This window comes from Fukomys damarensis, unplaced genomic scaffold, assembly GCF_012274545.1.
Source record: "Fukomys damarensis isolate Sample0158 unplaced genomic scaffold, DMR_v1.0_HiC HiC_scaffold_16, whole genome shotgun sequence".
NCBI classification, from domain to species: Eukaryota; Metazoa; Chordata; class Mammalia; order Rodentia; family Bathyergidae; genus Fukomys; species Fukomys damarensis.
In genome coordinates, this window is record NW_022900928.1 from 100803177 (window position 1) to 100825570 (window position 22394).

Consider the following 22394-nt stretch of genomic DNA (forward strand, 5'->3'; position numbering starts at 1 on the left):
GGCAGAATAATCTTTTCTATTTCACAAGATCTATAAGCAAACTGAGAACAAATAAGTCCATAATCTTAGTTGACAAAAGATTAAAATATATGTACAAATACTTGGATCGAAATTTTGAAACATTTGTTCCCAAAGAATAAAGTGAGTGCTTTGTGCAGTTATAATAAAGCCAGTGCTGGAAAGGGTTGTAACGGCACTGCCCAAGGTATTGAGTACTCCAATCTACAATCCTTTCCAAATCACCTCATTTTAAATGCTGGGTGTTTGGAAGCTTGATAAATAACTATATTAACCTAGGATTCTTTAAGGGCCCATTAAATAGAGAAGGATGCCCTAGGAGAGTATATACATAATTTAATAACTTGATTCATAAATTGAAATAGGTTAATCTTTATCAGTTTTAATTCAATTACTTTCTGGCTATTTTACTCAAAGTAAGAAACCGCATAATATAAGAGAAACATATCTTAAGCACCATGGCCAAAATCTGGGTTAGAATAAGAGGATCATTGAGCCTATGGAACCACTTAATAGAATCATATCAATGTTTTTAATCATACTGAATTTGAGAATACACTAATCTAACACCTTAAGTAAAGCATTCTGTGGATATTAGATTTTGGCACCCAAATTAAAGAATAGCAATTTTAAAGACAGAAAGAGTATCTGGTAGGTTTTTTTTAATTATTTTTTAAATTCACCAAAAAATATTTGACCAGCTAAAATTTAAGTGCTTTACTTTTATAGATATTTCAGTTTGTTTGTAAAAGCAGTAAAAATATTAATATTTTAGCAAAATATTATTTTAGCTTTTATGTTAATTTGTATTCTCTAATGAGACAGAAAATAAGACCAACCTTGTGTGTGATTCAGTCTGTCTTATGATTCTATAATGAAACAAATTTATGTAACTTTATATTCATGCTTTTGGCAAATCTTGAAAATTTTAATATTCAGATCAGTAAAGGATTGCACATACTTTTCACGTGTAAATACTTGATTCCATTCAGATTCTATTCCAGAAAATTTCTGAAATTTAAAATGTTTTGGTTTCTTTCTTTCTTTCTTTCTTTCTGAAACCAGATTTTTAAAAGTGGGGGTTATAGCTGGGTGTGGTGGTGCAGGCCTGTAATCCTGTGAGGCAAAAGGACTGCCATGAGTTTGAGGCCAGCCTGTGCTACATAGGGAGTACAAGTCCAGCCTGAACTGCACAGTGAGACCTTGTCTCAAAAAAAAAAAATAGAAAAGAAAAGAAATGGCCAGGGATTTAGCGCAGTGGTTCTGCCACCTGCCTCACAAGCGCAAGGACCTGAGTTTGATCCCCGGTATCAAAAAAAAAAAGAGGAGTTAAGAAGGTGAATAAATTATAACCATCTAAGGATTATCTGGCAGTTCAAAAATATTAAAAACAATTTAAACCTCGTTGGTTGGACAAAAATAAACCATACTCTAAAATATTACCCTTAAATATACAGTGTGATCAGTATATTTATTTTCCCTTTTAGTGGAACTTAAGTTTTAAAATGGAAAACAATGTATTACAGTAAATGCACACCATAGTAAACATAGTTGCTACTTTTATGACGCTTTTACAATTTTTTTCATGTAATTTTTTTGTTTCAACACTATTAATCACAAAATAACCGTCTCGGTGACACTTAACTAGTGACACAAATGTCAGCGGGTACGCATTCTCTGTTGGGAAACATCCATGCAAAGTCACTGCACTTCAGAGCACTAAATAGTTAATGATAAAACTGTGATCATCTTCATGAAGAATGAAACTTTAAAATATTTGATAATAGATCACTCAAATGCATATCACTTCACTGTATAGAGCATAACCCACCAAATTAAAGTTAGGAACAATTTTCTTTTTAATTAAGTTGATTATTCTTTTCTGATTATTTGTTGAAATGTTCCCATACATTCCACCCCAACTACATAAAATGCTTGAACTGTTGGATCTTCAGTATTCACCCAAATGTATTTAAAGAAAAAATGATAAGGATATTTTGCTTTCCTCTTCAAGTATTTCTAGTTTGGAAAGTGACACTTTAAGCAAAAACAGAGGAAAAACAAAATGAAGGTGTTATTTAATGACTATATGCTAGGCAGAAGACACAAATCCTCAGTTGAAGTTTGTCTCTTTTAAGTTGTTACTCAGAAGTGAAAGGCAAATGAGGTTTCTTTAAGTACACAATTTATAAATATGGAAACAGCAATAGCTGCATGATTATTTTACATTCTTTCTGAAGTGTGGCTCTAAAAATAGACTGACGATTCACATAACTAAGCAAACTGAGTCTTGTAAATGTATAATAAATTTTGAGTGTCTGGCACTAAGGTACTAGCTTTGGATGTGGACATGTATGCTATAAATGATTAAATCTTTGGGCACTTTGGCTTTTTGATGTTTTACTCTGGTGTTCAAGCAGAAAGTGTATGATTTCATTTCAAGCAACAAGCTGATCTACAAGTGGAGAATTTGTAGGTTAAAGGAAATTCCAAGCTATATATGTATACATAAATAGATTTATATATCATCACTAAAATAGTTAGAAGTGATGCAACATAAAACCCCTCAATATCTGCTTACTGATGGCCAAATCTGATCCTTAGTCTCTTTCAAAAGTGACATAATTTATTTGCTTAGAGGTAAAACTTCACTGATATGGTGATGCTCTACTGCATTAAGGATAATATGCCAATATCAACCTAGAAGATGAAATAACTATAATAAATATTAAAGTCAGATAAAACAGATTCAACTCAATGCACCTTCATTTTATATTTAATGACAAATTTTTGCTTCCTCCTAGTATCATTTTTACTAGCTAAAATTTTATTCTTACAAGTGTTAGTGCTAATGAGATTTTAAACTTGAATGTAAAAACAAAGAAGAGTCAATACCATCAACACAGACCTTTTCTACCAGTTTCACTTTCTAATCCATTTTTCTCCAGTACTACATTTTTATCCTTTAGTATTCCATAGCAAATTATCCAGATTACATCTGGACTAACTAGTGATAGAAATTTCAAATGCTATTTTGAAGAAGTGTAGAGTAAATAATTTTGGTAATCTGTAAGACAGCTGCATGTAATGTGTACTGTATTATAACAGCACCAAACCCTTTATAAAAACCAAGGACTACTTCCTCCTGCTTTATAGTATTGAAATTGACTTTCATTCCCTCATACTGAGTATTATTTGGAAGCCCTTCATAGCCAAGGTCTGTATTGTCAATTATTGTGCATGTTGCTTGAATGTGAATGCAAAACTATTTCCAGTGGGAGAAGTATAATATCAGAGCAAAGACTGGCAGCGAAGTTAGCAATAAGTTCTGGAAAATAAGCACCCAACATATTCTGCACAGGGCTACTGCTCTCAGCTAGGTGGCTATTGTAAGTCTTTCTCTTTAGAATTAGTAGGACAAACTTCTGCAAGATTGAGTTGATGATGCAGTGAAGAACTCTGTGCAGCATGGAAGGGAAGATCAAGGAAAGAAGAGAAAGGAGTCCTTTGCTGTGCGGCGCTCCCAAGCCTTTCACCCTTCCTATTCCTCCTTTAACACATTCCAAAATGCCAGCATTGTCTCGAACTACCTCGCTCTGGACTGTTTCAGTTATGCTTGCTGAATGAAAAGGCATTGCCACAATGTGTTAGGGCTTTTAGGAGAAAGTGTTCACCTGTTTGTTTAGGATCCCATTTGTGTGAAACCTCCCTTGGCAAAAGTGTGAACACACTAATTACGCCTTCTGCTCCAAGGGGACTCCGTGGACAATTAAAGTACTTCTCATCCCTTTCCGCGGGGCTCCTGGTCCTGAGTTTTGTTGAAGCTGTACATAATGTTGATGACTAAATGGAGTGAGATGATAATGCCAAGCATGGTAATTAACCTGACATTAGAGGCGTGGAAGGATGTAAGGATGGGCCAATGCATTTTCTGTGAAGAGACTTGCAAGTCCAATAGCCCAAATCCAGCAAATCTATTCAACTATTCACTGCTCTGCCCCTGCACGCCGCCACCGCCGGGAAAGGGTACCTCAGCCGGGTCCTCCTACAGGGCGGAGGTGGAGGGCACACTTTAGAGCGGGCTCTTCTCACCCCAGTGCAGGTTGCAGCTGCCCGGGATTTCCAGGGTGTCGCCACTCAATGGCCTAGGTCTGATCCAGAGCTGAAGGAACTTGCAGGGAAAGCGACGCCAAAGCCCTGCTCGTCACGGGCACCACCCAGGTAGCCCAAGCCATCGAATCCGTCTGGGCACCTCGGATGCATCATCACAGCCAGGGAAAGATGAGGTGAGCCCACCCGGAGCCCACCGGTTAGGGCCACGGTGGCGACTTGGGGCCACACTGTTTTCCCCACTGCGCAGCCACATCTAGGGAATCCCTTTTGTAACAAAATAAAAAATAAAGTCTGTGGATATTTTTTAAAGGACAACAACTATTTCTGTGGTTGTTATCCAAACAGCTGACTCCCCCTAACTTTTCTGTAATCAAACTTTCAATAAGAAATGCCACCCCAGTTTTCCTGAAACTCATCTGATATTAGCACTGAAACTCCTATCCCAGGAAACTTCTCAGTCCAGGCAAATTGGGATGGCTTGTCAATCGGTGCCAACATAAAATAATGCCCTACTTTAAAGGAAATAAGCAAATAGTTTATTCTGAACCAGATGAGTGACCATGGCTTAGGAACACAGATCCAAGTTACCCTGAATAACATAGGGAAGAGGTTGCATGGTCACAAATCAAAAGAAAGTCAAAAAATTAATACATGTACCAATTACACTGGTGGAGACATTAGGTTAGTGGCCTACAACAGAGTAGGAAATCTCTTTTATAGGTTTCAGATGTTGTCTTAGAACTATATTCTTGGCTTTAGGGTTGGTGGAGAATAGCAATCTGCTAAGCTTACTGACATATTCCAAGAAGTTTATCTATTAGTTATGAGAATGGTAGATCAGATGCAAATGTTAAGGTAACTAGCTGTTAAAGGATCTAAAATAGTCCAAGTCCTCAAAGAACTAGGATTAGAGGTTCCATTTGACCCAGCTATCCCTCTGCTGGGTATCTTTCCAAAAGAATTAAAAGAATCATACCACAGTGATATATGCACATCCATGTTTATAGCAGCACAGTTTACAATAGCTAAAACTTAGAAACAGCCCATTTGCCCATCAGTTGGAGACTGGATAAAGAAGATGTGGTTTTTCTATAAAATGGAATACTACTCAGCCATAAAGAATGAGAAATTGGAGTCATTCATAGGAAAATGGATGCATATTAAGGATATACTCGTAAGTGAAATAAGTCACACATGTGTAAATACTGAATAGTCTCTGGTGTGAAAAACTGTAATTGTAAATAAGATCCTAATGGTATAATTGACAATGTGTAATAGGAAGGGCTAAAGGAGTAGGGTCGTGGGAAGGATAGGGGAAAAGGAAAAAATATGAGAAAATGAAAAAATGGAAATAAAGTATTTGTAAATAAGGAAGGGAAGAGGGGGTAAAGGGAGGGCAGGGATAAGGGGAAAAAATGAGAACCAAGACCTGTCATGTAAAGGTACAAGATCCCAATGATGAATGTAATTGTACTGTATACCTAAAATGCACCAATAAACTCAATGAGAAAAAAAATAAAATAGTCCAAGATAATTTTGACTCTCCACATATAACATCCCCTCTCTCCATGATCACAGTATTCCAGTTAGCCAAAGATAAACAGTCTGCAATATCATTAATATAAATGTGGCTTCTTCAGAGAATTTCAAATCACACCAGCATTACATATACATATTACACTGCTTCTCCATGGCAAGTTATAAAATAGTAAGTCTACATGGGTCTCTGTTCCCAGTTCATACCACAGAGCTGGTAAAATTCTTGTGATTTCCTTACTGATAACAGGATATTTTGTTCTAGAGAGGAGACTCACTGTGGACTCTTGAATAAGAGCTGGTCACCAGAAAGACCAAGCTACAATCAGAGCCTTGGAACTTTCAGCACCATCCTTCATTCTCCAAAGAAAGGAGAAAGTCTAGAAATGATGTTAATAATTTTGTCAGTCAGCTTTCAATCACTGTGACAAAATAACTGAAAGAATCAACTATAAAGGAGGAAAGGTTCATTTGGGCTCATAGCTTCAGAAGTTTCTGTTCATAGTCACTTGGCTACGTTGCTTTGTGCCAATAATGGCCTAGTACATCATGGTGGGAGTGGATGGGAAATGAGGCCTTCTCACCTCATGGAGGCCAGGAAGCAAATACAAAAATGAAAGGATGAGTGTTCCAACACTACCTCAAGGGTATGACCCCAGCAAACTAACTTCCTCACTCTAGACCCCACCTCTTTAAGGTTCTACCACCTTGCAGTGGTGCCATGGGCTGGGGACATATGGGCCTTTGGGAGATATTTACAATCCAAACCATAGCAATTACTAATCATGCCTGTGTGATGAAGTATCCACAGAATCCCTGAATTATGGGGTTCTGAGAGTTTTCAGGTTGCCAGACACGTTCGGGTGCATAGGGGCAGAAGCTTCTGGCTCAGGACCCTTCCAGACCTGACCATACACATCTGTCCATCTGACTATTCATCTCATTTCTTTATTATGTCATTTATTAATATTGTAAACTGGTGACATAAATGTCCTGAGTTTAATGAGCCATCCAGCAAATTAAACCCAATGAGGGGGTTGTTGGGACCCCAACTTATAGCCAATTAGAAGAGTAGGTGACAACCTACTTCAAAAAAAATGAAGATTGTCATTGTTGTGAGTATTTCACTCTTATTTTGCTAGGAGTGTGAGTGGTATCTAAATTGGGGGGATCTTTAATATATAGAATACAACCTTAACTCCATGTAGATAATATCGGAATTTAATTGAATTATGTCCAGAATGTTGAAAAGTTGCCTTATGTAGAAAACCACACATGTCTAATCACACAAGTGTTCTGTGTTGAGTGGAACAGTTTGCTCTATCCTCTCTTACACCAAGACTTGCAGGTCCAGGAGCTAAGTGGAAACAGAAGTGGCACCCTGGCTATTACTCTGACCCTCTTCCAGAGTGTTTGCATACTGGTCCCACGACAGTATGCTCTGCTAGTCTAGAGGTCTTAGTTCCAGAGGGAAGAATACTTTCACTTGGTTCGATGGAATGGAAGGTGTGATGTCCTGAGCCACAGTGGACTCCTACCTCTGAATCAACAGCCAAAGAACAGAGTTCTAGTCCAGTCGCCTGGTGGTTGATCTGGACCACAGGGGGAAACTGTCCTCCCTCCCCCCACAAGAGGTAAGGAAGAATATGATTAAACAAAGGAGGCTCTTTGGGGTGTTTCTTAGTATTATCATGCTCTGTCATCAAGGTTAATGGAAAAACTGAATCAAGGCAGAACTGCTAATGGCCAAGACCCTCAGGATGAAGGTTTGTGTCATTCTATTTAAAGAGCCACAGCCAACTGAGATGCTTGCTGAGAACAAAAGAATTACACAGCTTATGGTGGAAGAAAGTGGTTATAAATACCAGCTACAAACGTGATAAGGTACATAAATGAGGATTGTAATTGTCATGAATATTTCTTCCCCTTTTTACTATGAATATGTTTGTGTGTGTGTGTGTGTGTGTGTGTGTGTGTGTCTTTTCTCTGGTTCCTTTATACAAGATGCACTGACTTATAGTATTGAAATTCTGATAATTTTATATCATACTATTGAGTAAACGTCACACAAGGATTTTACCTCATTTTTGGGGAAGGAGTTAGTACACAAGAGTGTTGTATTATGTTAGGTGGGATTATGACATTGATATTGACATTATCTTGAGATTAAGTGTGGTTTAAAGAAATATGTATGGGTGCCAAGGGGTAGCTGTAATGGCTGATTTCATGGTCTACTTGACTGTACCAAGAGTCCCAGAAGAAGCTATTCCTGGGTGTCTTGAGGGAATTTCTGGTGAGGTTAGGATTTGAATCTGTGGATGCAGTAAAGTAGATGATCCTCTACACATATAGGCAGGCGTTATCCAATCTACTGGGCTAGAACATAAAGTAGAGGAAGGAGGAGTGCTTGCTGACTTCAGCTAGGACTTTTACCTTCTTCCCTTGGACTGAGATTTACACCATCAGCTCCTCTGACTCTCAGGCCTTAGAACTCAGACTTAATGTACCACTGGCTCTCCAGATTATAGATGGCAGGTGTGGGTCCTCTTGGCCTTCATAATCAAGTGAGCCAATTACTCATAGTAAAGCTCTTCCTCTTAGCTCTTCTCTGGAGTGTTTGGACTAATGCAGTCGTCACAATGTTCTCTTTAGCAAACCCTTGTAGAGTACTCTCAGGTGAGTCTATCACAGTCTCCCTTCCAACAGGCTCCTACTTTCTGTCTCCCAGAAACTTGCCAGGAAGCCAGAGTACAGAGATCTCTTAACTGCAATCCACAGAAATCAGCCTCCCAGGCACAGAGCAGGAAGAAAGGAAGGAGAGTGATCCAGGGTGGCAGGAAGGCGGAGCCGATGGAAGATCCCGGAGCAAGGAACAGGGACTACATGCCCCAGGTTCCGGCTCAGCCCCACACTGTATTATCCTCAATCCAGCCTTCATGTTTTACGGGCCCCGATTTTCTTATTGTAAAGGAAGTGCGGAAAGTGAGACATCTGTCACAATGATAGATCCCCAGCCCCCTTGCCACTCAGCCCACTCCCAGAGGGCTCATTATCCAGCCTGTATGCAAGGTCTCACACACCGGCACAGGCTCTCCAAAGACAGAAGCTCTGTCAACACTCTGTGCAGACCCAGTTGACACGATTTGCCACCCAGAAAGCTCCCCGTTCTATTTCAGGGTCTAATTGAAAGTTGCCTCTTTCAAACTAGTATTTGTCTACATAGAAAATCAGTTCATAATGTTAATCACGGGCCCTTTGCCCGGAGATTCTGATCAAAAACACCTAGGGTAGGAATTCTGGGACGGTTGTGCACCACACTTCAAAGCCCAGTGTCTAGAAGGACAATGCTGCATCGTGGTGTGAGGATTTTTTAACAAAAACGAGCTATTATTCTGTAATGGTTATTTTTTAAAACAACAATAAGAGTTTTGAGGCATCCAATCCACTTAATGTGGTGCAGCATGGAACTACTTGCTAAGTAGTAAAATTGCTGTTCAAAACATGATCAAACGTCAACCTAATCAGCCAGGTGTTAGACTCTCAATCACAAGCCTCAAAACACATAATCAAGTATCAATAAACAGGTGTTTTAAGTGACGATTGAGGTAAACAGTCGCCTTTGTGGTTATTTAGGAGGTTCTGCAACATTAAAACAGAGCACTTCACACTCAAGAAAGCTGGCTTCAGAAGCTTCCCTGCTGAATAAATCCAGGCAATAATTAGCACAGGAGATTTTAGACAGATTGCAGTTTTAAAGCCTTTGGTCTTAGCAAAAAAATCTGTTTCATTTGCTTTATTCCCACTACCTTTAATGTCTCACCCTTATGGTTGGTAATTCTTTAAAAATTCACTAGAACACACTTACAGTTTTGGAGTTTTTAGAGAAAACTGTATCCAGATCACAGGCGTGCTCTCATCACCACGATGCCAGGGATCCATCCCACCTGTCCCTCCAGTGTGCCAAGAGGACCAGGAGTTCTGAAGGAAAATCAAAGTTCTGCTTTACAAATGGCTTCTCAGTGGCCCAGTAACAAATCCAACACAAGCTCATGAAAAATCACTGAAAGATCTGAGGAACAATTTAAGGCAATTATTTGTGGAGCAATAGAAGTGCTCTTTTTTAAAGGCAATATTAATAAAACTGGCTGGTCACTTAGGTTCATTACAGTTCATCCATGTGATTTCTTTTAAATAATGATGAGTCGTCTTAAAATGGTACCTTATTAATATCTGTTAATTTCCTGTGATTGCGACCAGCAAGTTAGTTTTGAAAGGATTTCTTATGCTTCGTGTTCTATTTCTCTTCCCTCTCCCCATGGTTGTATCACCCACCAATGTAGTCGTTTCAGTTCCCATAATTTTACTTCCCACAGTTAAAGGAGCTGTTGCAGCATTTGGTCATTCATGACACCAATGAACCGAAACTCTGTCATCTTTGCCACCCAACAGATACAAAGGTGTTTGTGGCATCAGAAAATTCTATTCTCGATTGTGGATATCACTCCTCTGAAACAAAATCAACAGACTCTAGCCAGAACTGGGCAAATCGAAGGTTCTGAGATGGAATAAGCCCCCAAGGACTCCATCCTTCCCTCCCACTGAAAGCTGTTACTGGTTGAAGAACCACATTAGGATTTCTTCACATCATCTTCCTCTTTTAAACTGTGGGATTCAGCTTGGAGCTGGGTTGTGTGTGGGTGGGGTGTCTCAGGACCTGCAGACTGAATCTATTTGCAAGTTTCTTCTCTAGACTGGGGAAGCCGACCATCTTTGGGCTTCTCTCACTTTCCTGTATCACCTAAGACTCTTCTTGCTTTGCTATATGTTCACTCTCAGCAGCCCAAGAGGCATTAACCTAACTTCTCATTCTGCAGGCAGAACTCAGCAGCCCTTCAACACCTCCACCACCGCCATGGATTCTACTGCATCAAACTGGACTGGAATTTCCTCTGAATTCCATCATATAAATGATTCAGACCAAGTCAATCAATATTTGTATGCTTTTATGTGCTTCAGTAAAGCTTTGGTCTCTCATCTCAAGGAGAAAATAGAAATCAGGTAGAAAGGCTATCAGTTCTTCACCTGCCTTCTCTAACACAGTGATGCCTTCTTCCTTACCTTGTGTCACAATGGAAAAGCTCCCCCCATTCCCTTCCTAGACTAATTCCTCCACTGATATTAGCAAATGAACTCCAACAGCCTCACTCTCCTGTATCTTTAATTTCTACCCCACTTTTAGTTCTGGTTCATTATCATTTGTGTACAACAGAATCTTAAAGTAGAAGTTGAGAACAATGCATGGAGATATTATAACAGTTACATCCCAAAGGATGCATTAGCTAGATCCTGTGTGAAATTTCAATACAACATAACCAAAAAAGAGCATTATGACTTTTAAATTCCTTTATCCACACGGAGAATAAAAAAGATCCAATGAGTAAGGAACAAAAGGCGATTTTTTTTCCCTTGGTGAAGCCATTAGAATGCAGACCTCTCATCCTCTTCCAGCCAGTTGCAGGGCTTTACTGGTACCATTCCAAAAGATCAAGCTGTCCCTGAAGCTAGGGGTGTGGAGGGATTCAGTTCATGCCTGAGGAAGTTAGAGCAGTGAGTGGCCACAGGGTAGAAGGCTGAATCCAGGAAGCAACCTCACTGGTGCCTGGAAGCGACTACCTGGAAAGGAGGATGCCACAGTAAGGGCTCTGGGCAATTTTCAGTGGGCAGGGACGGAGGACAGCTGAGGATGGGATACAGAGTGACCAGCCAGCTAAGGATTTGCAGTGGAAAGGCCTGAATGGACCTTTAAGGAACCCTGGAAAAGTCCAACCAGAGTCTGCTAAGAGCCTTTTCCGACGCAGAGACAACAAGCTCATCTCTCCCCCCATCCCTGGGAGAGAAACAGGCAGGGAAAGCAATGAAAGGTTAGGTTAAAAGCGGAGCAAGGGGAGCCCATCACTTCCACCAGCACAGCAGGAGGCCTGCTGGGAACAGGGAGATTTAACATTAAAACCAAGTTCAGAATATTGATTATCACCTTTGAGTAGGCATTCGCAATTGAGACTGTGATTGTAATCTAATGTGATTCCACACTTTCATGCAAGAAAAATCAAATAAATGATTAGTGTTTCACCAGACTTAAAATAATTGGAGACACGTGTAAGACCACGTTTAGAGAAACACTCCATGAATGCTGATGTCCCAATACAGATGCAGAGACAGAGGATGCATAAACCTTTTTTAATGGACTCTACACCAATTTCTAGTTTTGTCTTATCTTTTCCTCACCCTCACTCAAGATTATTTTTTTAAGAAAAGCTTTTCGCACAATGACATTGTAAAATATCATAGTCCACAATTGCACTTTTCTACATTCAGTCATTTGCTGTTTAAATACATTTTTAATGTTCAATCAACATAGTAATTGTATATATTCTGGGAATACAGTGTGACATTTCAGTGTACATAATCTGTACCGCATGTAATCAGTACGATCAGATCAGGGTAACTGGCATACTTATAACCTCAGACATTGAGAATTCTTTGTGTGGGGAATATTCAAAATCCTTTCTGATAGCTATTTTGAAAAGTTCAATTAATTATTGTCAACTGTAGTTAGCCTACCGTGCTATAGCATGTTCGAGGTTTTTCCTTCTGTCCGGCTGATCCTTACACTCATTAACCATCCTCTTTCCATCTCCCTTCCCCCAGCTCTTTGGCTTTATCTCACCTAAAGCAAAGCCATCTTGTAGTTTCTGCCGTTTCCGTGATATCCAAAGATTTATAAAAGTGTTGGCTTCTAGTACAGAGGCTTTTGAAACTTGCCACATCCATTTATGTGAGAGCTAGTAGATATGGTATTTCCTCAACATTTTACCGAACAATAGGATATTTTGATTATCTTCTACTCGTATACATTATGATATCCAGGGACAGGGCAGGGGTGTAACCCATGACAGAGCACGTGCCTAGCATTGCAAGGAACCGGGTTTGATTCCCCCCCACCAAAAAAAGATATGTAGAGACAGTAAAGGAAATTCTAGGGAGATGATTCTGATACAGAGAACATATTTTACACTGGATAAGTCCAACTTTACCAAAATGTCAATATATAATTTATATTACCAAGCATATTCAGGAGCATGTCACTACATAAGAACAAAAACCTAGACGATACAGAAAGGTTTTGTTTTTTAAATGTCTCTCCCTGAAGATTAAGTAATAGTGTGTGAGCCTTTCAGAGCTTTTCTCTAAGCGTATAGACCAATACAGTTTTGTTTTTACAAAATGAGATATCACACAACTGTTCTGCAACATGTGGATGTGTTTGTTTTAACTTAACAGTGTCACAAACAATTTTCCAGATTAGAATAAACAATTCACTACTTTGAACAATTGCATATTGTTTTATCATATATTATGGTCAACAAATTGTTTAAGCATTTCCTTACAGATAGTCATTTCAAAGTTTCTATTATTGCCAACAATGTGACTTTGTACATCATGTACAAATATCTTGGAACAGTTATGTAATCATTAATGCAGGTGAAAGTCAAAAGTAGTTTTCCTTTCTCGAAAAATAAGCGTGTTGTCAAGCATGGTGGTGCATGCCTATCGTCCCAGCTGTCTGAGAGGGTGAGGCTGTAAGATTGTAAGTTCAAACCCAGCCAGGGCAATTTACTATGAGACACTCTCAAAACAAAAAATGAAAAAGGGCAGGGATGTCACTCAGTGCAAGTGTCCTGGATTTGATCCCCAGTACTTCCCCCCCCCAAAAAGGTTTAAATTATGATGATACCAATGATACTCCAAAAAGATTGTGCCAGTATGCCCTCTCTCTCAGTGGACAATATGGATCTTGTACGTTTTGTTTGTGGTGCTGGGGATGGAACCCAGGGTCTTGCACAGTGTACACAAGTGCTACCAAGCTACATTTCTAGCCCTTGAAGTGTTTGCCCTTATTTTGTTTCTTGTTTCTGTTGTTGTTGTTGTTGTTGTTGTTGTTGTTGTTGTTGTTGTTGTTTTCTGAGACAGGATTTCACTATGTAGTTCACCCTGGCCTTGAACTCACTATGTAGCACAGGTTGGACTTGAACTTGCAGCGACCCTCCTGCCTCAGCCTCCCAAGTGCTAGGATTATGGATGCGTGCCACCACTCCTGCCAATCTGATGGTTTCAAAATGAACTTGTCTCAATTAGCCTCTTTTAATAGTCAAGACGAAACATTTTACATTCTGGCTGCGCGTTTTAACTTCTTCTAGGACTTGCCTATCCTCAGCATTTCCATCTCTCTGCTGGAATATTTGCCCTGACTATCAATCTATACAATCTCCTTAAGTAAAAATAGCATCAATTTTGTGATGCTGATCACAAATAACTTTCACAGCTTTTCTCTTCCTCTCTTTTTTTTTTATTTAGTCTGTGTGATCTTTCCTTACCCCACAGTGACTTAGTGTTTGTGGTAGTCAAGTATATCCATCTTTTCCTCATTATTTCTGTTTTTCCCATAATGTTATGCAGGGCTTTCATCACCCTGTATTATAAAAACATTTACTCATATTTTATTCTAATATTTTCATAATTTTATTTCTATACTTACTTCATAGAGTATACATTTTGCTGGAAAAAAGAAACAAGAATGCAATAAAATCATATACTTCACACCATTTCACAATCATTTTCTTCATGTAATGCAATGTAAACATATTTCTATGCTAATAGATATAGTTTTACAATATGACTTTACACTGCTTCCATAATTTATTTCAGTGCTCTATTAATGGATAATTAGGTTGTTTGCAACTACATGAAATAGCACTGTGATGAACTGATGGTAGTTAGATTCTCATCTATTAGTTCAGCGATGCCCTTACTATGCATTTCAGACCCTATGTTTTCTTCAAGCCCAGATCTTGGCCAGTCTTCTCATCACAGTGAACATGCAACTTCATTCATTCTTTGCTTCACCTTTGATTCCTTATTTTCCCTCAACCTTCTACCCAATCCACCACAAAAATCCTTTCTGCTCTGCTAATTGCCCACTAATATCCCATCCTTCTCCTGCCACCCCACTCCAAGATACCAGTGCTGTCCCCTAAGCAGCAGCCTTGCTATAATGTCTTCTTCAGTCTTCTGGAAGTAAAACATAAAAAGCCCACACCACGTCTGAGATGGCCTCTGTCACCTGTTCTGCTAGCCTCTGTGACTCTGTGCCTCGCCTTGTCATGGATTGCCAGGCTTTGACCTCCTCTCTCTTCCCTAAATGGGCCAAGCTTGCTCCTAATCTCAGGCAAGGTATCTCACTTTGCATGAGGGACATTTGGGGCAGGATATTCCTCATCCTGGGGACTGCTGTTTACTGTAGTTTATGTTTACCAACACTACTGGCTCTGCTCACTAGATGGCAGTAGCCTCTCCCCAATTGTGACAACCAAAAATGTCTTGAGACATTGCTAAGTGTTCCCTGTGGGGTATAATTTCCACTGACACCTTCCCTCTGTTGAAATGTTTGGTCTGCTGGATCTTTATGTAGTTTTTTTTTATATGTGTGTGTGTGTGTGTGTGTGTGTGTGTATTTTTTTTCAAGGTTCAAATCATACATCATCTCCCCAGAAACATTGTCCCTGTCCATCCAATCTACCAAGCTCCCCACCCATCACTGCCCACTGTCCGCTCACTCTGCTCAGTTTTCCTAACACTCTGTTCTTACTGCTGACCAGAGTAACCGAATCAGTGGTCAGGTTGCGTGCTTGGTCTTTATGTCTCTTCCTGATAGGTCAGCTTCAGGCCAAGAGTAGCCTGGCATGAATAACCAGGTGTTTAGAAAATATTTGTTGCTTGAAAAAAAAAATGAATCCCCAAAAGTGGAGACCAGATATCACTTTCTTTGTTGTAAAATCTCCTGGACACATGGAGGATCTTGTACTAATTTTCTCCAGTACTTGACACTCCTGATCATCTGCTCTTGGCTTATATCACCACTTCCTTTGGTTCCCATGACCCTGTCCTCCTAGCTGGGCCCCCATCCTTTCCAGGTTTGCCTCCACCTCTCTATGCCTGGATTCAGATAATATTTGCAAGATCAGCACAGAATGCAGGAACCTTCTTGGTATTTCCATTACCCTCGTCCTTACTCTAGTCCTTATTTATCTAGTCTGAGTCACATAAAACAGTCAGGCCTGTGCATTTCTTCTTCCATTCCTGCCCCCAAACCATCTCTGCTCCCAACACAACTCCAGATATCTCTCTGAAATCACTCATGGAGTTTTCTACCTACCCACTTTACTTCCCAGACCCCAACCCTCATTTATATATCTCTATCTCTCTTTGAACCAAGAGAGAATCCCAATGACTTTATTGAGAGTGAAGCTTAATTAATAACCAGATTTTGCTACTCTTAAGCAAAACTGTAGCTCAAAATTAAATTTTTCTGCCACAGGGTACATTTGGTAAAAGTGACTTAGCATCTTAGTGACTTCAGATTGTGCAAAAGATATTCAGACAACATAATAGATTATCAAGAACATAGGAAAATGTGATTTATTGTAAATTTCTTATAATAAACTTATAAACAAAGTGTGAATACATTGCACAGTAAATAAACCATGCAATCTGCTATCTGCTCCCAAGATGTAGCTGTTCAGCCTCTGGGATCTGTCTCAGCTCAGCTGTCACCTTCCTGTCAGTGCCTCAGCATCTGCATGGCACTGTTGGATTTGCCCTTAGTTAAACCAACAGAAGGAGCTCTCTGAATGGAAATCGGCACCCAGCTTCCCTGACCGGCTGGGTATTTTCCAACAAGATCCTGCTCACAGAATCATCTTCCTCTTACCTGACCTGTGTTGCCAGTAGGCTGGACAGAGTGACCTTGGGGACCGACAAGTGCCAGTGCATATTGCCCATGGTGTGTGCCTTTTTCCCTAACTCAACATCCAGAAAAAGAACAACTGCCAGTTATGAAGAGTGGCCAGACAGAATCCAGCCAGTCTGTCTCCAGCGCAAAGGGAATTTGCCTTGTAGACCAATAGTCTACAAGCTAGTGCTAATAGAAAGGGCAGGAGTATGTGGCCAGCCCCCACACGGAGCTCCGGGACCTAAACTTCGTGCCCCTCTGAAGGGCAGTGTCAGAGCATACAGCTGAGAGCCCCGACACCCTCTCATTCTCTGGCCTTGTGACATTCTACCGTCAGCATCAGGCACCTGCTGTAGAATCTGTCAAGATGGGAGCCATAGGAAAACAGGTTTGCAAGGCTTCAGAAGCAGCCTCTTAACAACTATTGACAACAAAATGTGTTCATGCTGCCATTTGTTAATAAGCAAACCCTGGTGCTATGAGGGATTTAATAAAGAGATTTCTGCTCTCCAGGCTGTTGTGACCTAGTTAAGAAGGAAAGACATTTGCTTTAAAGTTACACGTTGTCTCTTCAATCACAGACTTTCCTAAAGCCAAAACACAGCCCTAGCCTACATGAGACGGGAGAGTCCCAGGCCAGCTTCCCTAAACCTCAGCACTCGTTTCCCAAATGCTCCATACCACAAAAATATCTTAAGGCTCCCTCTTCCTGGGCGCCTGTGCCTGTGGCTGCAATGGAGCCACAAAGGGTCTTCTATTGTGTCCCCAATACTGGGTGACCCTGCCTGTGGCTCCCTTTCCCCATCTCAAGATCAGCACCGGTCGCCATTTCTTTGACGTATTCTTTGCAAATTTTTCTATTTAGTTGATGGATTTTTTTTTTAATTTTGTTTTCTCCAGCCTTTTCGAGGTATGACTGACAAAAATCACAGCTCCTTGGAGTGTACAATGTAATGATTTGATTAGATCTACACCATCATCAAGCCAGTTAATATGTCTAGCCCCTCAAAGTTTTTGAGGGATGAGGACCTTAATATTTTACTAGCAAAGATCAAATATATGATACGAGGTAGTCAGTTACTCTATATCACACCTCCCAAACTCCCAGCTTACCACTGCACGTTTATGTCTTTTCAACAACACGTCCCAATATATCTCATCCTTCTCAGGGCCCTGAGAAGCATGTATGGAAACGGGAAATAAAACGTACTGCTAACTTTCATCTGTGTACTTCCCGCACTGTCTTAAATCCTCAGTGGGCCGAGAGGCGGTAGAGCTCTGCGCTGTACTTTGCGGCTGAGAACGGCCCCTAAATGAGCAGCATCAGCGCCACCTGGCGGTCACTAGCCATTCCGTGCTTCAGGCCCGGCTCAGCCCTGTGAATTTGGGAGCCCCTGGACATTTGAGAAGCGCTGGCAGAATGCCGAAGACCCGGTCACAGAGAATCTCCAGGCGCTGTACAGCACACGGATGCGTGAATACCACTGTAGGGATACCGATGGCATCCCTAATGCCGCCTGGGCATCTGGGGATTATCCAAAGTTCCCAAAATGAGTCGAATCTGCAGCAAAATTTGACAGCCCCTGCAGAAAGCAGGGCGTGCGGCTGTGCTTCTGTGGAATTTGGGGAGGAAGGCACGTGCGACAGTGGGCGGGACAGAAAGGAGCATGCTGGGTAGAGTCAGGGAAGCCAGCATTTCCCAGGAGCCCGTGTGAGAACAGGGGGACTTGGAGAGGCGCGATGACTGCACACACGGGAGAAGTGAATCATGCTAGTGTGCTAAGGCTGTTGTACCAAAGTCCTGCAGTCTAGGTGTCTTAGCACAGGTGAGAATTGTCGCACAGCTATGGGAGCTACAAGTCCAAGATGAAGGTGTGCTCGGTAGGGCTGGCTCCCTTTGAGGGCTGAAGGGAAAGTTGTTCCAGGCCTTTCTCCTGCTTCTGGTTGTTTGCTGACAAACTTTGGGGTTCCTTGTCTTGAAGAAGCATCGCCTCAACCTCTGCCTTAACCCCATGTGGTGCTGTCCCTGTGTGTACTTCTGTGCAGGCCTCCTTTTATAAAAACTCCAGCCGGGGATTTAGCTCAGTGGTTCACCACCTGCTTCGCAAGCACAAGGTCCCGAGTTCGATTCCCCGGTACCAAAAAATAAAATATAAGAACTCCAGTCTCTGGGTCAGAGGTCTACCCTGATGATATCATTGCAACTTCATTACTTCTGTAGACCCTACAGCCCAATATCTAGGATGTGGGAGCTCAAAATAGGAATTTCAGCGGGGGGATAAATTCGATCTGTAACACACACTGAAGGAAAAGAAAAATCTATGTAAGACCAACTCTTCTTCCTTACACTGGCGACAGACAAAGTGGGCTGCCTGGGTCCCCTTCTTGGGTCGACACAACATACCAGGGCAGATGTAGTAAATGTGAGGCCAAAGCAGGCCTGCCGCACAAGGGAAAGCTAGCAAAAGAAGTGTGCTTAAGGGCTGGGCATTTAGATCAGCGGTTCGGTGGCCTGTCATGCAAGCAGAAGGACCCGAGTTCAATCCCCAGTACCAAAACAAAACAAAAAAAAAGAGTTGTGTTTAAATTCAAGTATTTTTCCATCACAGCACTAGCAGCTGGTTTGAACATATCAATGCGGAGAGCTGGGATTTGTAGCCCATGGTATAATATTAAAAAGAAAATACATCATCTTTTACCTATAGAAATAACTACCACAGCCAACAGAGACATCCACCTGGCCCCAACTGATTGAACAGAAAATGAAATGGATTTAAAAGCTGAAGACACTGGATCCATTCCACTAGATGCAAAGTTCCAACACCAGCCAGTGGGCTGTGGGCCATGAGCTCATGCCTGTGTTCAAGGAGCAAGGGGGCTGCTAGGGTCAAGAACAAAGGCTTCCAAGGTCAAGGCAATTGCCCTCTTACACATCTGGCAACTGGTCCTCTGGCAGAGGCTGGGCAGATGTTCAGTGACGTGGTCCTGATTCTCTTCACCAACGACAGAAGGAAATCAGCTTGTCTTCACTTCTGTTCCTATCTCCCAGCATAGAGACAGCTGTGCTGCATTTGGGATGTTAAATGGGCTCTGATGTCCATATCAAAGGCTGGATCCCCAGGTGGCGCTGTTTGGATATGGTGGAAGCTTCAGGAGGTGGGACCTCACGAAAGGGAATTGTGTGGCTCCTTCCTTCTCTTTGCTCTCTGACCATGAGATGAGCAATTTTGCTCTGCCACACACTTCCACCCTGATTGGCTGCTTCCCCATGGGCTGCAAAACAATGAGGTCAACTATGGACTGAACCTTCAAAACTGTGAACCAAAATAAACCTTCTTTCTTTATAAGCTGAGTGTCTCTGGCATTTCATCACAGTGATGAAAGCAGAGTGATATAGAGTATGAACAGTAGTGGTTCTTAAACCACTGGAAAGTTGGTTAAAACATAAATTTCTAGTAACCATCCTCAGTTCTCAGTTTAGCAGGTCTTAGTTGGGGCCACATAATTTGCACATCTAATGAGTCTCCAGGTGATTCTGGACTAGGACCATACACTTTAATAGAGTTATGCATTCTCTCTCTCCCTTGTGACCAGTGATAAATGTCTGAGGAACACCTAGCCCAGTCTGGAACCATGACATGTCACTGGCCTCTGTATTTAGATCACTATTTGTTGAAAATAAACTTCAACATCACTTACCCTTATGCTCTAACTACCTAAACCAGGTGGCTTCTACTTTTAAATTCTTTCAGGATTTAAATCAGCAAAGTAATAGGGCATTATCTTAGCCATACTCTCATCCCTGGGACACAATACCTGACATGCAAAAGTTAAAGAAGGAAAGGTTTATTTTAGTTCATGGTTTGTAGAGGTTTGAGGCCATAGTCAGCTGGCTCCAAACCAGGGGAGCACGGCAGAAAGCACAGCAAAGGAGAAACAGTAATGGCATGACAGACAGGCAGCAGAGAGAAATCAAAGGAAGAAGGAAACAGATAAGCCGTTCCAGGCCACACCCCAAGTGACTGGCTTCTCTGACCAAGTTTCACCTCCCAATATCACTTTAGCTAAATGAATACAATCACACCCTTGTAATCTAATCACCTCCCAAAAGCCCCACCTGTGAGCACAACAGGTATTTACACAGGTTTATAACAGACAGAAGTGAGTTGATTTTTGTGGGTGGTTCACTAGCTTTTGAATTTTAACATAGAACCCTGTTCAGAAGTAGCATGGCTGATCCTGGCAATTTAATTCAATGAAAAACTGAGCAAGACATTGTGGTCATCCCAGTAGGAGAAAGGAGCACATGGTACTGGATTAAAGAGCATGTATCAAAGTCTGTCACAAAGTAGCTGTGTGACCCTAGACAAGTTATTTACCTCCCAGAGCTTTAGCTTCTTCATATAAAAAACAGAGAAGATTGTTAAGAGAATTAGAAGAAATGATATAAATAATTCAACTAACATATTACATAGCATACTTCTTGACTTCTGTCCAAAGACATTTTCACCAATACCAAGTAGCTAAGAGAAATTTTTTTAGTATAAAACATGATAGTACATGAAAAAAATGCCTCAGCTGACCCTAAAGTACAACCTCTGGGTATTGTTATAAGAAATGTTTTCACATGGATACAAAGAGTTATACTCACTGCAGTATTGACTACAACAGCCAAAAGCCTGTCACAGGGGAAATAATAATATTATAGAGATATTTACAGAGTGTACAAATATGGGAAAATCTGCAAAGTATATGAGAAAAAGAAAAATGGCAAAATAATGCATTCTGAGTTATTTAATTCTTTTAATCCTCACACATACAAGTACAAATACATTAGAAAGGATCTGGTTTAATCCGTACCAAGATAATGGCCATTATTTCTGAGGAGAGGCAGAAACACATGGATCAACCACCCTGGATATCAGGTCATCCAACCTGGGTACAAAGTTTGACCAATGAAGGCAGGAGACCGGAGAAACTGCTTCAACTGTGCCTGGTTCCCTGGACATGGCCTGCAAGACCAAATCCACCTGGATCCTTTATTTTCTCATGAACCTGAGGCCTCGTAGGTAACTCTGACTCGACATTTAACCTTCTTCCTCAGGTCCCTGCCTCGGTCTTGCTTTCCTAGGCTCCTTCACCCCTACTTCCAGCATCAACACAGTAGCTGTCCAACTTTTTCTAAGAACAAGACAGCAGACTTCCAGGCTACCTTTTTGGTGATAATTCACAGTGTTTAGATAATAATTATATAAGGGTAAAACAAGATGGAGAAGGAACAGGTGCTTGGTTTATTACAATGTTGTGATTATTCATGGTGTTTTGCTGGAAGGATGATGGGATAGAGCAATTGCACACAATATTTTTCAGGTGTCCCCAGAGGATTCTAGAAACCCAATGCTCCTACTGTGTTTCCCTGAAAATAAGACCTAACCAGAAGATAAGTGATGGTTGTTACCACAGTGATGACCAGCATCAAGCAGATTATACCTCACTACTCTCTTGCTCAGTCGCTACTCTGAAAGGCAGGTAAGGCCCGGTGATTGGGACTGGCATGTTTGATCTCTAGTTTTCAAGGCTGATTATTTTTTGGTTAGGTCTGATTTCCAGGGAAAAGGGATATGTCTGACCAAGGGGGATGTCATGTTTTCATTTCTTTTCCTTTAGTCCCACACCTCTCACAGTAACATCAGCTGATCAGACCTTGTGGGCTTTATCACCTGCTCCAAAACCTCAGAAGCAGCTACCCTGTCTCCTCATTCTACCTCCTCTGCTCCTGAAAATGTGTGTTATACGTTGTGTGTGTGTGTGTGTGTGTGCATGTGTGTGTGTGCGCGTGCGCATGTCAGTAATATATTTAGGTTATTTCTGATCAATT

At 41.1% G+C, this 22394-nt stretch overlaps 1 long non-coding RNA gene and 1 pseudogene across 3 annotated transcripts in view; both read right to left on the reverse strand.

The window, feature by feature from the left end:
* LOC104856672 overlaps positions 1-22394 on the reverse strand; it is a 63701-nt gene that overhangs the window by 19228 nt on the left and 22079 nt on the right. For all 3 annotated transcript variants that reach the window (XR_004517511.1, XR_778689.1, XR_004517510.1), the window contains exon 5: positions 9533-9645. This is a non-coding gene — a long non-coding RNA (uncharacterized LOC104856672). The remainder of the gene's footprint in view (positions 1-9532; positions 9646-22394) is intronic.
* Positions 2904-4098, reverse strand: LOC104856671 (annotated as a pseudogene).